Source organism: Narcine bancroftii, chromosome 6, assembly GCF_036971445.1.
Source record: "Narcine bancroftii isolate sNarBan1 chromosome 6, sNarBan1.hap1, whole genome shotgun sequence".
NCBI lineage: Eukaryota > Metazoa > Chordata > Chondrichthyes > Torpediniformes > Narcinidae > Narcine > Narcine bancroftii.
Genome location: NC_091474.1, coordinates 162,643,651 through 162,657,724, shown reverse-complemented (window position 1 = coordinate 162,657,724; position 14,074 = coordinate 162,643,651). Strand labels below are relative to the sequence as shown.

Genomic DNA, 14,074 nt, shown 5'->3' with positions numbered 1-14,074 from the left:
TCTTGTTCACATGATGCGGATAATTTATATTTTAAGGATTCTGTTTTTTTTTGTCATATTTTGTTTATCATTTGAAGTATATTTAACAATCAGTAACAATACAAAATTCACATTGTCAAGAAAACCCACCCCTTAAAGAAAAATCCCATTTTCAGTGTGTGCAATAAAACACATAGTGACGTGATAGTACCACAATGCTCTAATCTTTAGAGATCTACTGGCTAGTCAGTTGTGATTGTATGGTGGCACCAGTGAGGTGCCTATATATTCTAAATGAGGCTGCCAGATTTTTAGGTGTTATCTCCCCTCCTAAGACTGTATGTGACCTTTTCAAGTGGAATGCAGCTGTTCATTTTTGAAGACCACTTATCAATGAGGAGATAGAGGTCAGATTTCCATGTAACTGCTATACATTTCCTGGCCACACATAAGGCAATTTTTGTGAATTTAATTTGGAAATTTGTAAGTGATCTATCAATACTTGTAAAGTTCCCCAGAAAATAAAACTCCTGGTCTACTGGGAAGGTGACTTCTGTTGTCTTAGTTAGGTTGTCACAAAGGTCATACCAGAAGGATATCACCTTCACGCAGAGCCAAGTGGAACCAACCTCTTACCACACCTAAAGCACATCTCTGAAAATTTGGGTATATATTGGTGTAGTTTCTATAGGGTGAGGTACAGTTGATGGAGAAAATTATAGTGGACCAGTCTATACCTGGCATTGATAGTAGCCAATGAACTTCCCTGACATAAATCCGACCAGAGTTGCTCATCAATTGTTATGTCTAAATTTGAGTCCCATCTCACTCTAGATTTATGCAAACCTGGCTTTGAGTCCTTATTAATCAATAAAAAGTACATTCGAGAAATAAATGTATCCACCCTTCCTTCATTAAATAGTTTCTCTGCTTCAGTGAGTTCCAGTAAAGTCATTTTAGGGCCCAAATTGGCCTTAAGGAAGGAACTTGACTGAAGATAACAGAAAGTCTTGTTGGGCAAGTCATAATTTTTCCTCAACTGTTCAAGCATCATGAAATGTCATTTTTCATAGCAATCTTACAGATGTGGTATCCCATTATGATGCCATGCTTCCAGAATTGTTCAAAGTCATGGGTATAAGTTCATTTTGTCTTAAAGGTGTTTTCGGTGACAGTCCCCTTTTCAGTCCAGAGCCTCCACAGGTCTCGCACCATGTTTTAACCAAGTGTTTTAAAATGGGGTTGTCTGTTCTGTTGGCTATAATTTTAGAATTTCATTCATAAATACAATTACTGTACATCTTGTTTTTTGGGGACTGCAATCCTTGGCCCCTTTCCCACTGGCATCCCAGTTAATTGGCTGTGCAGTGTCCCAGGATAGGAAGCCCTGTGAGCCGTTTCCCCTGGGTCACCCTTAACTGGGATACTAATTGCTTTTCCACTGAACACTCTCATCCTCAGGGATCAGAGTGTTCTTCCTTCAACTGGAAATGGGTGATTTTCTGCTGTCCCTTTTTCACTGGTTTTATCAACATGCCGGGGATATGAGTAAGGGTAGATGTGGTTAATCCCTGGCATGAAATGATGTCATTTGACGCCTGAGTTCGGACAATGCTCCTTTCCCACTGGACCCTATCTCAGTAAATTCCTAGTTAATTCCTGGGACAGGGTGCCAGTAGAAAAGGGGCTCAATTTGTATTAAGGAGGAGGTATCATCACCCTAAAAAAAGAAATAAATCTAATATAGGCTGCAAAATAATATTTTTTGAAACTGGGCAATCAGATGGCTACTAATCTATAGTCCCATGTTAACTTTTCCATGGATACTATGGGTAGTTTACAGTTCCATTTAAATTGCCCATCCTGCTTATTCAGGGTTTAAAAAAAAAAGGGTTTAGGGTTGTGGAATGGGCAAGGACTCAGATACTGCAATCTTGGCAATATATTCATCTTCACACAGTTGACTGCCAATTAGTTATGGGCAAATTCATCCACCTACTCAAATCTTCAATTTTACAAAGTAATGGGAGGTAATTAAGTTTGTATAAATTCTGAAGATTATTATCCACTATTATTCCAAGGTACTTAATGCCACTCGAGGGCCACTTGAATAAGCTTGTTCACTGGTACTCAGCGAAATCAAAGTTTGTTAGTGGGATCATTTCTCTTTTTTCCCAGTTTACTTTGTGTCCTGAAACTTCACCTTAAGATTTTAATAAAGTTTGTAATTAGTGAGGAAATTAACCAGATATGTTAAGTACAAGATTAAGATTAATTTTGTGATTTGTCTGACCCACTTTAAAACTCTTTTTATCTGAGTCTTGTCTAATTGCCTTTGCTAAGGGCTCAATAGCCAAGACAAAGTCTTGTAGATAAGGCACAGCTCTGTTGACTCAACCTGCTCAGAGGGAACGCTCCTGAGATCTATTCATTAGTAGCTTCCTTGGTGAGGTCTATGATGAAGAGTTTTAACTCAGTTATTAAACAGTTGCCCAAACCTGAACTTGGCCAAAACTTGAAATAAATAAGGTAATTCCAGCCTGTCAAAGGCTTTCTCAGCATCCAGAGCCAAAGCGAGACTTGGTTTAGCCTTTGACTTTGCATAGTGGATAATATTAAAGAGCCTACGTAGGTTGTTGGCTGATCACTGTTTCAAAATAAAGCCACTCTGGCCTGGATTTATTCATTGCAGAAAGTTTTGGCCAAGCCTGTTAGCCAGGGCCTAAGAGATCAATTTATAATCTGAGTTTAGAAATGAAATAGGTCAAAATGAAGAGAATTTTAATGGGTCTCAGTTTTTTTTGCGAATCACAGTAATTATGGTAGTCAAAATGATTTAAGGAGAGTTTGGGTTTTAGATGCTAAATTAATTACATCCATGGTGAGGGGAATAAGAAAATTCTTAAATTTTCTTTAAAGTTCTGAAGGGAAACCATCCTCCCTGGTGATTTATTGGACTGCAGTGAGTTTCAGGCTTTTTCAATTTCTCTTGCAGTAAAGGGGAGGTCCAAATTTGGTTGATCTTCTTAGTCACATTTGGGCAGTTTAATAATGAGTAAGAAGTCACCAATCTTGCATCTTGTGGTGATTCTGATTGATATAAATTTGTACAGAACCATTTAAATGCGTTATTGAATATGAGACTCTGCCTTTTAAAAGAGGTAAAAATCAATTTGATTATCTTGGTGTCACTATTACTAAAAATTACAATAATTTATTTAAAGAGAATTTTTTTATTTATTGAATTATGTTCAGAAGTCTTTTGCTCAGTGGTCTCCTCTTTCAATGTCCTAAATTGGGCAAATTAATGCTGTCAAGATGAACATTTTACTTAAAAGCTGTTCCTGTTTTTTGTTTCCAAAACTATTTTTGATTCACTTGACTCAATTATTCATATATTTGGAAAAATAAGTGTCCTCATCTTAGTAAAGTTTCTCTACAAAATCTTAAAAAGAAAGGTGGTTTGCACAACCTAATTTTAGATTTTACTATTGGGCTGCAAATATTAGATGTTTAATTTTTTTTGGATTCATTATATGGACAGAATAGGTGTTTCAAATTGGATTAAGTTAGAAATTAATTCTACTAAAAATATTTTCTTATTTCAATACTTGGAGTACCATTACCTTTATCAGCCTCTGAGTTAACCGATAATTTTGTTGTTAAATATACTTTGAGAATCTGGTTTCAATTTTGAAAATCTTCCGGATTTCATAGATTTTTACTTGCTAGCCCTATATTCTTTAATTACTTTTCTCACCTTCTGTGCAAGACTTGGCGTTTAGTGAATTGTTCAAGTTGGGTATCCAGTCCTTTTGAGATTTATTTATTAATAATAAAATTAGCTTCATTTGAACAACTATCTTCTAAATTTAAACTACACAAGCATAATTTCTTCAGATACCGACAAATAAGGAGTTTTTTTGATTTCTTTATTGTTGAGACCTCCTAATCACGCACGCACGCACGCAGAATAAATAATATAGGGATGATTTATACATGTAAACTGAATCAAAAAAAGCTGATATCAGCTATATATGATTTATTATTAAAGTTTAAGGACAATTCCCTAGATAAGATTAAAAGTTATGGGAGCAAGATCTTCAGCTTTCATCTTTGGATATTGCATGGTATTCTATTTTAAAATTAGTAAATTCTTCTTTTTCTGCCTGTCACTCTTACAATTTAAGGAAGTACATTGGGCCTCCTTTTCAAGAATTAAATTGACAAAGTTTTACTCCACTGTTTCTTCGCAATGTGACAGGTGCAGGACTGAAGAAGGTACTCTGTTACACATGTTCTCGTCTTGTACTACTCTTTCCCTTTTTTTGGGGAAGATGTTTGTCATTGCCTTGTGTAAATTTGAGGCCAAATCCCTTAAAAAGCCGATTTGGATTAATTAAGATAACTGATTTGAATTTAACAGTCTCTCAATTCCATGCAATCTCCTTTGTTGCTTGACATTCAATACTGATGAAATGGAAAGATGCTGTCCCTCCTACTCATATTTGATGGCTATCCAATATGATGGCATATTTAACTTTGGAAAAAAAGTCAGACACTCTACCAATGTAACCGGTTTGATTTTGTTTTAAAAAAAAATTAGGGGATTCTTTTATCAGATATTGTTTTGTGATTTTAGTCTTCTCTTTGTGGTAGTAAATTATATGCAATTACTAACAACTTCAGAAGGGAAGGGGGTTGATTTTGTAGAATAATAATTTTTTTGTTTATTTTCAATTAGCCATTTTATATTTGTGTTTTTATCCTCTTTTGTCTTTTAGTCTGTTTGTTAAAATACTTTGTTTATTTGTGATAGTTGTTTTGTACATATAATTACTACACCTGTTTATTGCTTTTTTTTGCATTCTTACTCTGTTTAATGGATTTTACTTAAACTTAAATAAAAATATTGAAAAGGGATTATATGACATTGAGCTCATTTCATTCTGAAATGAATTAATTGTTCTTGCACTTTCCTTTGCTTTCAGTTGCCAGGACAAGACTTTATCTGCTTTCTCTCCCAATTCATAATATCTTTGTTTAATTCTTAGAATTTTCTTTTCAATTTTGTCAGTGTGTGGTGTATTTATTTTTGTTTACAAGCACTTTATATACTTCCTTGGAGCCAGACTGTGGAACTCCTTTTCCAATTTCAGAATTTATTTTTCCAGTCCTTCTCTGTCTGCCATGTATTTCTTCCTAATACCTGTTGTATATGTGATTATTTGTCCCCTTAGATAGGCCCATAAAGTAAAAATTATTGGAAGTGGAGGGACAGTTTATCTCACAGAATAACCTTATCTGGTCTCTAATAAATTTACAAAATTCTGATTTTTGAAGGAGGGTGGAATTCAAATGCCATCTGTATGATTTGGTTGGTTCTACTGGCATCAAAGGCTAAGGATCTGACAGGGTTCTGGATAAGTATTCAGGCTCTAATGTTTGATGAGTTAACTGTGTTGATAACAAAAAAGAGGTCAATCCTAGTGTGGGAATTATGGGGGTAAGAATAAAAAGAGTCGTCTCTGGTTTGAGACCGTGTTTATCTCCACACATCTGTCAAATTTAAATCCTTCATGAAAGCCAAAGTAGTTTTTCTGCTCTTATTTTGACTGCATTGACTTGTCCAGGACAGGATCTAACAGAAATTGAAGTTGCCCCCTACAAGTATATTTTGTCACCCCCCCCCCCCCCAAACTTAAGGAAGATACCTTGAATAAAGAATTCATCATCATAATAGGGTGCATATTAGATTTAAGTGTCCAGGATTCTGAATAAAGCTGACAATTAACTGATACCTATCGACCTGACGGATCAATGATAGTTTCTCCATTTGTTACTGGTGTGATTTTGTTGATCAGGCTGGCTACCTCCCTGGTTTTGGAATTAAAAGATGACAATATTACATGACCTACCCATTTTCTCTTTAGTTTCTTATGTTCCTGTGTCATAAGAGAGGTTTCTTGTATAACGGAAATATGTTTGATACCTGGTCTTTAACCATAGTGTCGTTGAATTTGAAGATGGTGGAGTTGGAGTGGTACTTTGCACAGCTCTGAGTGAAGAGGGAGCAGAGTAGGGAATGGATCACACATCAGTGAGTAGGGGGACTGATCACACATCCTAGAGGAGTGTCTCTGTTGAGTGTCAATGTGAGCATTTTGTTTCCCATCTTCCTTTTAAGACAGAAAGGATACAGTTGCAGAGGAGGGTGCTGTGGCCTTGATTTTTAAGTTTTGGAATGCATTAATTGGGACCATGATATGAAAAGCAGAGCTGGTGTTCCAGGCTGAGTGAAGAACTCAGGAGGGGGTGTCTGCCTTGGATCTATTTTTGTCAGTCAGTAAATTGAAGTGGGTCAATTTCCCCCAAATTGATGCCATGACCATCTTCTTTAAGCACTTCATGATGGTGAATGCCCGAGCCAGAGCAGATCAGTCATTTCACCCCATGATTGCATTCTTCTTCTGTACTTTTCAAAACTGTTTTTGATAGGTCTGCAAATAACCTTGGATCCTCTGAGAATGTGAGAAAATGTGATCTCAAATGCAAATCAATTGCAGTTTTTAAGTGTTTGGCCATGTTGAATTTAAGTTGAAAAGTTGGTTAAAGTTTGATAATTGGTATAGAGGATCTATTTCTGAGCATTTACACTGAATTTGTATTTTATTTGGATAAGACATTCTGGTGAAATTCAATTTGTAGAACGATTTATTTCTCTCTCTTAATTTCCCCCGACCCTCATGTCAGAATTGAGCCCGAGTTTCGTGTGAATTAATTCACCCTTGCAAACCAAAATAGGAGGTGCGGTGGGGGCGGCATCTGCCTGCTCAAAGACTGGCTTCCCTGCCCTCCGCTACCTGGTCCAAGGTTTTATTTTAAAGAGAGGAAGCAATAGCTTCCTCTTTCTTTTCCTCTCGCATCGCTCGGCGCGTCTGACGTGTGACTGGCAGCTCCCTCGCCTCTGCAATTTGATGGCAGCTCCGAGCTCGGCCCAGCAGCCGCATGACGTTCCCCCTTTGAGTCATGGTAATCGCTGGGTTCCGTTCGTGCCTCTGAGCGGCTGGGGGACTCGGAAGCGCTTGGAGCAGCAGAAGGAATGAACTGGAAAGCACAACTGATGGACGTCGAAAGCAGGAAGGAAGAGCGGGGACGCGAGCGGAGAGGAATATGAAGGTCGCTGAACGGACCGGGCTGCTTTGGTGCTTTGCAGGTCAGTTGCAATTCGCTGCACAGTCATCCCCCACGCGAATGTATCTGGTAACGGGGGAGGAGGACGAAAAGTGACCCTCCCCCCAAAAAGCCTTGAAGGGTCCGTTCACACAGGCTTGAAATCCCCGGCTCAGCCGTTTGGGAGGCCAGCACGAAGGGCTCCCGCGCATGAACGGCCGCCCCCAGCCAGGGCTTCAGGCAGCCAGGGACTTTCTGCCCGCTGTGCCGGTCCGGCTCCTTTCGCCAGGTCAGTCAGCAGTTTGCACACGCGGCTTCAGAGCTCGTTCCCCCGTGTCCGCGGAGAATGTCCTTTTACTGCTTCTTCTCGGCACAGGAGAGGAAATGATGCTGCGGCAGGATGTGTCGAGCAGATTTAAGGTGGTGGTGGGGGGGGGAGAAGGTGGTGGGGGGGGGGGAGAAGGTGGTGGTGGGGGGGGGGAGAAGGTGGTGGGGGGGAGAAGGGGGGGGGGAGAAGGGGGGGGGGGAGAAGGTGGTGGGGGGGGGGAGAAGGTGGTGGTGGGGGGGGGGAGAAGGTGGTGGGGGGGGGGGAGAAGGTGGTGGGGGGGGGGGAGAAGGTGGTGGGGGGGGGGGAGAAGGTGGTGGGGGGGGGGGGAGAAGGTGGTGGGGGGGGGGGAGAAGGGGGGGAGAAGGTGGGGGGGGGGTGTTGTTTGGGGAAACCAGCCCGAGACCTGACACTCGAATGTTGAGCCCTTGAGAAGAGGGAGCAATTTGTTTTCGCGTGGGCCATTCGATCTCGGGTGGCTCGGGAGTCCGCTCCACTTCGAGAGTCCGCTCCACTTCGAGAGTCCGCTCCACTTCGAGAGTCCGCTCCACTTCGAGAGTCCGCTCCACTTCGAGAGTCCGCTCCACTTCGAGAGACCGCTCCACTTCGAGAGTTCACCATTGAATTGCGTTCTCTTGAGAGAGATCTTTTGCCCCCCCCCCCACCCACCCCCCAGTTTTCACTGATGGTGGATCTCCTTCCTCGATCCTTTGAGTGGAATATTGTTGAACAGTTTGGTGTGAAGGAAAAGTTTGTTGTTAACCTGTTGTCTTTTTCCCCCCCCTGAGAAGTAATTGACAGCTTCACCAGTAGAACCCCCCCCCCCCCCCAGTGCAGTAAAAATTAAAGAGTATGATCTTTCGGAGCTGGATTTCGGATTGAGGTTATTGCCTTTTGGAGCTGGATTTCGGATTGAGGTTATTGCATTCCTGCTTCTCAAAAGAATAGTTGCTCACCTTGTGGAAAGCCACGCGTTTCATTTTCTTATCAGTTGAAAAGGCTCGTCTCCATCCAATTCTTTGCGATGAAGGTGAGCCTCGGCTCCAGCGGCATTTCCCAACAACTCGATCCAGCTGGCACGAACATGCCTTTCTCTGAAGGTTGATGATGCGAAGTCGTGCATGGTGCAGCACAGGGTTCTGGTGTTTCATGGACTAAACGTGGCTGCGATGTGTTGCCCGAAATGTTGGACTTTATGTCGACTTTTCACCCCATTGTGCAGAACTATGTATTTTTGATCTCATTTCAAGATCTTCCTGTCTGGCTGGGTATTTTGGAAAAAGGGAGTGTTGTTTTGTGGGTGGCACATCAACTCCAAGCTGCAACTGCATTCGGGGCACCTCGGTTATGAAACAACAGCGCTTTGTTTCCTCTTGGCCTGAACAGCTTTGATAGTCTACAATGTTGAGTTCGGTGTGTACAACAGTTTCGATAGGAATCGGGCAGAATTTCAGCTTTGAAAGGCTCACCTTGCAATTCATGTGCACCAATGACTGTTGGAAGAGAAACTAATGATGACCCTGGAAACTCTCTTAATTCCACACAGTTTGGATTTTAGTCACGGAGGAGCATCATTTGAGGAGCAGTTCATAGCGATTGATCATTTTTAAGTGTATTTATGACTGGATAGTGATTCTACAGTTACATTGAGTCTCTGTGAGGCACGTGAACTTTTTGATACTGTGTCTCTCCTACGTTGCAAACAATCGTCAATGTACAAGAGCAGATAACATGCCGTTATGTAAATGGACACAGTCAAGGTAACTGAAGAACAGAGCCAGCTGAAGAGTGAGGGGCCTACAAAACATGAAGCAGTGCAATATGAACCCACGATATAAAACCACATGATGTAATTCACACTCCAGTATTCCATCAAGCGGATATTGTCAATGACTTGTACTTGGAGAACTCAAATAGCCACAACTTTTGCATGTAAATTCTAAAATGTTTATTTGTTTGGATAACTTTTCATTAATATTTGAATGCCTATTACTGCATTGTAGATGGATAACAGGAAAAGCTACCCAACAGGTGCATACTTGTGTGTTGGTTAGTGATAGAATGAAGGGAGTGGAAAATTGTATACAAATGAACCAAAGGGAATGAAACTTAATGGAAGGGTGATATTGAATGTTTAAACTCCTGAGAGACTCTGTAAAATTGTTCCAAGCATCCAAAGGTATTTGAAGACTTGGCTAAGTTTGGAGATGATAAAGATGCATTAACCTTAAGTCACAGGCTTAAATTTGAAGTTAAATATTGGAGCAGTTCAGCTTGTAACATTTTGCTCAGTGGAAGTGAAGATGGTACATGTTGTGGTGGGTGCATGCATTGCAGCAGATGTACAAAGATATGGAGTCATTTGAGTTCATTGCAGATGGCCATGTCTCCCTGCGGTAGGAGCAGAAATTCTTCTCAGTACATGCTGGCTTGGCAGTATCTGCACCTGACTCCTTGCTGACTCAGGCTATGCCAAGGTGGTTGCTCATTGGTGGTAGATGTTAGGTTTACAGTAATCATCCTAGCAAGCCACCCATCCACTTCCCAAAGACATGATGTGAGTGGGCAGTTTCTGAGGAGGTATCCACCATCTTATTTGTTATGCATTCATTTACTTTAATTGAGGAAAGAGACCTCTCCATCTGCACAAATAGTTGCTCTCTCACTTGTGACAATATGTGGAGGATGAGACAATTGGCAAGCGGCCACAAATTAGCCACTCCCTTGTGTAATGTGACCAGCTTTTAATTTTATTGAACATTCTCCTCTGCTTTCAAACAAAGCTTCAGATAGATTTCCATTTGGGAAAACATCAGCTTCATTTTAAAAAAAAATTAAGTTTGGTACAAAGGCTTGAACATTGAGCCAATCTGGTAAAAGAAAATCACACAGAAATAACTTTAATTAACAGTGGTGTAACCCCAACCAATAAAAAATCTTGACGTTCCTTTTGGTCTACATGCTCCTCCACATTTTTACCAATTGAACGCTAACTGGTATCTCTCTCCCAGTTCTGAGAGAGGTCGCAGATCCAAAATGTTGATTATTTCTCATTCCCCTGAATCTGCCTGACCTGCTGAATTTTTTAAAGCTTTTTCTTTTTCATAAATAATACTCTGTCCCAACTTTTGCAGATGTGCATCTTTGTTTTGTCAATCAGGAAGATTATTTAATGTTACACCAGGGCCACAGAATCTATCTTACCTGGTATCTCATCGCTTCTCTTGTTTACCTGAAAAAAATCCATTGACTTCAATTTTTTGATGAGTTGACATTTTCCCCCTATTTTTACTATCTGTCAAAGTAGGAAGATAATGGGCTATGACTGTCATTTGGCTTCAGTTCAAATATTTAAACAAGTTAAAAGGCTAGGTCTGAGAAATTAATTGCAGTCAGAACTTGGAATTCTGATGAACTTTCCTTTACCTTAATCATCTTGACTGTTGATTGAGCTAGGATTACATAATTTTGATGAATCACTTGAAGAATTGAACCGAGCACTTTTTTAGCTACTTGCTTTGTTAACCAGCTGTAGCTTGTAAACTTGTGTCCAAATTGTTATAATCGCTAAATCATTTGGATGCAGTGATATGAAATGAAAACTCAGTCTGTGGGGGAGTTAATAACAGTCTTCAATTGCCAAGCCTCCTAACAAGATGATGTTAGTGAATTATGTAGAACTTGATGAATATTTTTGAGCGACTTGGTGAAACTTGTTGCAACACCACCAGCAATGTGAACGTTCGACGGCCAAAACCAGAAGAACTGTGGAGAAAAAAAAATACACTAAAAGCAGTAAAGGTATTTGAAGTACTGCTGTAACTCTTTTGTCTGATTTGGTCATGACGAGGTTAAGAATCAGAGAGATGATGTGACTGTCAAATTCAGCTGAGAAAAGTTATAAAGACAAAATTCATCCTCGGGTGTTCCATGATTTACAGAAGTAGGCTCCTGAGATATTTTGGGGCTTCTCAAAGAAAAAAATTGTGACATAAATTGGAGTAATTTATTTAAATTGACATGAAATTAATTCTTAAACGCAAGTTATGGCAGTTTTCCATTTAATTCAGCCAGCATAGAGAACAGGATGAAGTCTTCAGCTCATTGGATATCGTGGAAGGGAAAGAGATTTTATTTTTGAAAATTTTAAGGTGAAAAATCGCATGGTCCTTGGGAAATGACTCATTTAGATTTGTGTGTTCAAACATTGAAATTAGGATGAGCTGTGAAACCTGACAAATTAATTGCAATCCTACTCGGATGTATTTTGCTTCTGCTACATCTTTCACTCCAACCCAAGAAAGTCAAAACTACTTTAATGAAATTTTTATTATTTTAATATGCATGTTTGAAATAGCAGAATACAGGTAAAGTATTTATTTCACCTTGTTTGATCTTTACTCACGTGGGTGTAGCCTGGAAATCATGACTATTTGGTCAGCAGAGAGCATTGATTTGAAAGGTTGTCCAAAATATTTGCAGGATGTAATTGTGCTTTTGTACTAATACATTATCTTTGAGGTAAGTATTGTATGCAAAGATTAGAAATCTTTTATTCAAACACTATCTGCACACTGTAGAACACAGAATATGACAGCACAGTAAACTTTGACCCATGATATTGTCTAAACTTTACAACTATCAAATCCTTCCCTATCTCACATTCACAACCCCTATTTTTCTTTCATCCATATGCCTGTCGAAAAGTTACATGTGATATGTAGCCTGTTTAAAGAATATTTATGAACAGGTGATCATGAATTTGAGCACTGCTTTATTTTGAAATAAACAGATAATGTAAAATAAAGAAATGATTTATTCATTTTCTGAATTTAGTCTTTTCAGTTTAAATGTAGAAATTGTGTTTTATTTGTATGATTTTTAAAAAAAATTGCTCCAAAGCTGAAATTCCATTTTGTCAAATAAATCTGATCTTAATTGACATATTTTTATTTCTAGATGTTACTTTTGTCAAAAATTGAAACCTTCGAAAGTTGAAAAACCAGGATAAAAGACCAAAGCTCCTAGGACAAGACAGGACCCGGATTACTGAAAGGTGGGGGTAAAATCTTGTCATGCATTAGAAAGAAAAATTTGAATGTCTTGAAACAGAAACAATGATTCGTGTCCTCTCTTGGGACCATATTAACTTGTGAAATTGGATCAAGCACACCTGGGTTTCTTCTGAACAGCTTAGTTTTCACATGCAAAAATAAATGCTTGTTGAAAATACTGAGGTATTTGCAAGTTATTTTAAAATTCTCTTGCTTAAAGTTTGTTGTAATGTTATTTGAGGCCCACAAGTTAATTACTTTTAGAGGTTTATTTGCATGAAGTATGAATTCTGTTTTGTCGATTTTTAACTCTTTTGGAACATAAACATTTATTTTTCAGAGAAATGGTTTAATGTCCTGTTTACTAAACTGTAAAGCATTTGAATAGTATTGCTGTTGATATTTGGCTGGGTAAAAGAAACTTGTTCTTTTGGTACACTTCTGAATGAAAATGGAAAATGTTTAGATATAGCTTTGTGTATATAGTCAATAAAAGGTAATTTTTGTGTGTCAAATGTGTTCTGGAAAATGAACGCAACGCTTTAACACAAGTGCAGTTTATGCTGGAGCGTGATTTACAGCTGAACTTGTGTACCTTTCTCTTGACCAACATTGGGCAATGTCTGAGTACTGAAATTTCAGATATCGTGCAATGTTTATATCTAACATCCAGTAGTTGTGATAAAGAGCAAAGGCTTGAGCTATTCTTTCACTTCCTTACTCCAGAATTAGTCTTGTGGCTCTGCTCATTTTCCATGCAAAGTAGCCCTGGATAAAATTAAGTGAAGTGGGAAATCAAGGCTGAAGGAACTCGGCAGTGATCCAGAAAAAAATGTCAGTTTTTGAGACTTAATGAGAAATTAAGTCATCATTGCGGTTTGGGAACCATTGATCATTTTTCTCCATGGATGCTGTGTGATCCACTCAGTTCCTCCAGCCTTCCATTGTTTGAAACAAGTATGGGTTGTGAGAAGAAATGCAAGAGCAAATCTGGAGATTACATTTCAAATTATTTATTTGGCTGTGATCAAATTTTTTGTATGATATTTGTTGGCCTGGTGATGTGGAATTGAGACTACCATTAATTATACAGTTTATTTAGAGACACAGCATGATAACAGGCCCTTCTGGCCCACAAGTCTGTGCTGCCCAATTGACCTACAACCCTATGTTTTGAAATCGTTGCTTTGTAAGTGGATGATGGTGAAAAAGTGTGTGAGCTTGTTTATTTTTAACCCTCTGCTTGGATTTCTGAATGATGACGTGAATTGTTTGTTTGGAAATGCACACTTCCATCTACACCGTACCTTTCTTACTGCTACAATTGGAATGCTGATAAAAATGTTGTACCAGTTTTTTTGCTGCAATCTATCCCTAACAGTATTAAATTGTGTGTCTGAACTTTAAAAACCTAGAAAAACGAAATCACAATTTAATTCACATCAGTTTAGTCTTCATTCAAAGAAATGCATTAATTCATCTAAATAACACTATCAGGATGTTCCTGAAGATGAGAGTCAACTGAAAGGCTACTTGCAGTTTT

At 39.0% G+C, this 14,074-nt stretch overlaps 1 protein-coding gene across 10 annotated transcripts in view; it reads left to right on the top strand.

The window, feature by feature from the left end:
- The first annotated feature begins 6,938 nt into the window (after positions 1–6,938).
- dtnba (dystrobrevin, beta a) overlaps positions 6,939–14,074 on the top strand; it is a 493,032-nt gene continuing 485,896 nt past the window's right edge. For 7 of the 10 annotated variants that reach the window (XR_011340480.1, XR_011340479.1, XM_069886546.1 and 4 more), the window contains exons 1-2: positions 6,939–7,195; positions 12,437–12,533. The gene's annotated coding sequence lies outside the window, so the exon portion shown is untranslated. The remainder of the gene's footprint in view (positions 7,196–12,436; positions 12,534–14,074) is intronic. The other 3 variants (XM_069886548.1, XM_069886549.1, XM_069886550.1) reach the window with 1 other exon arrangement.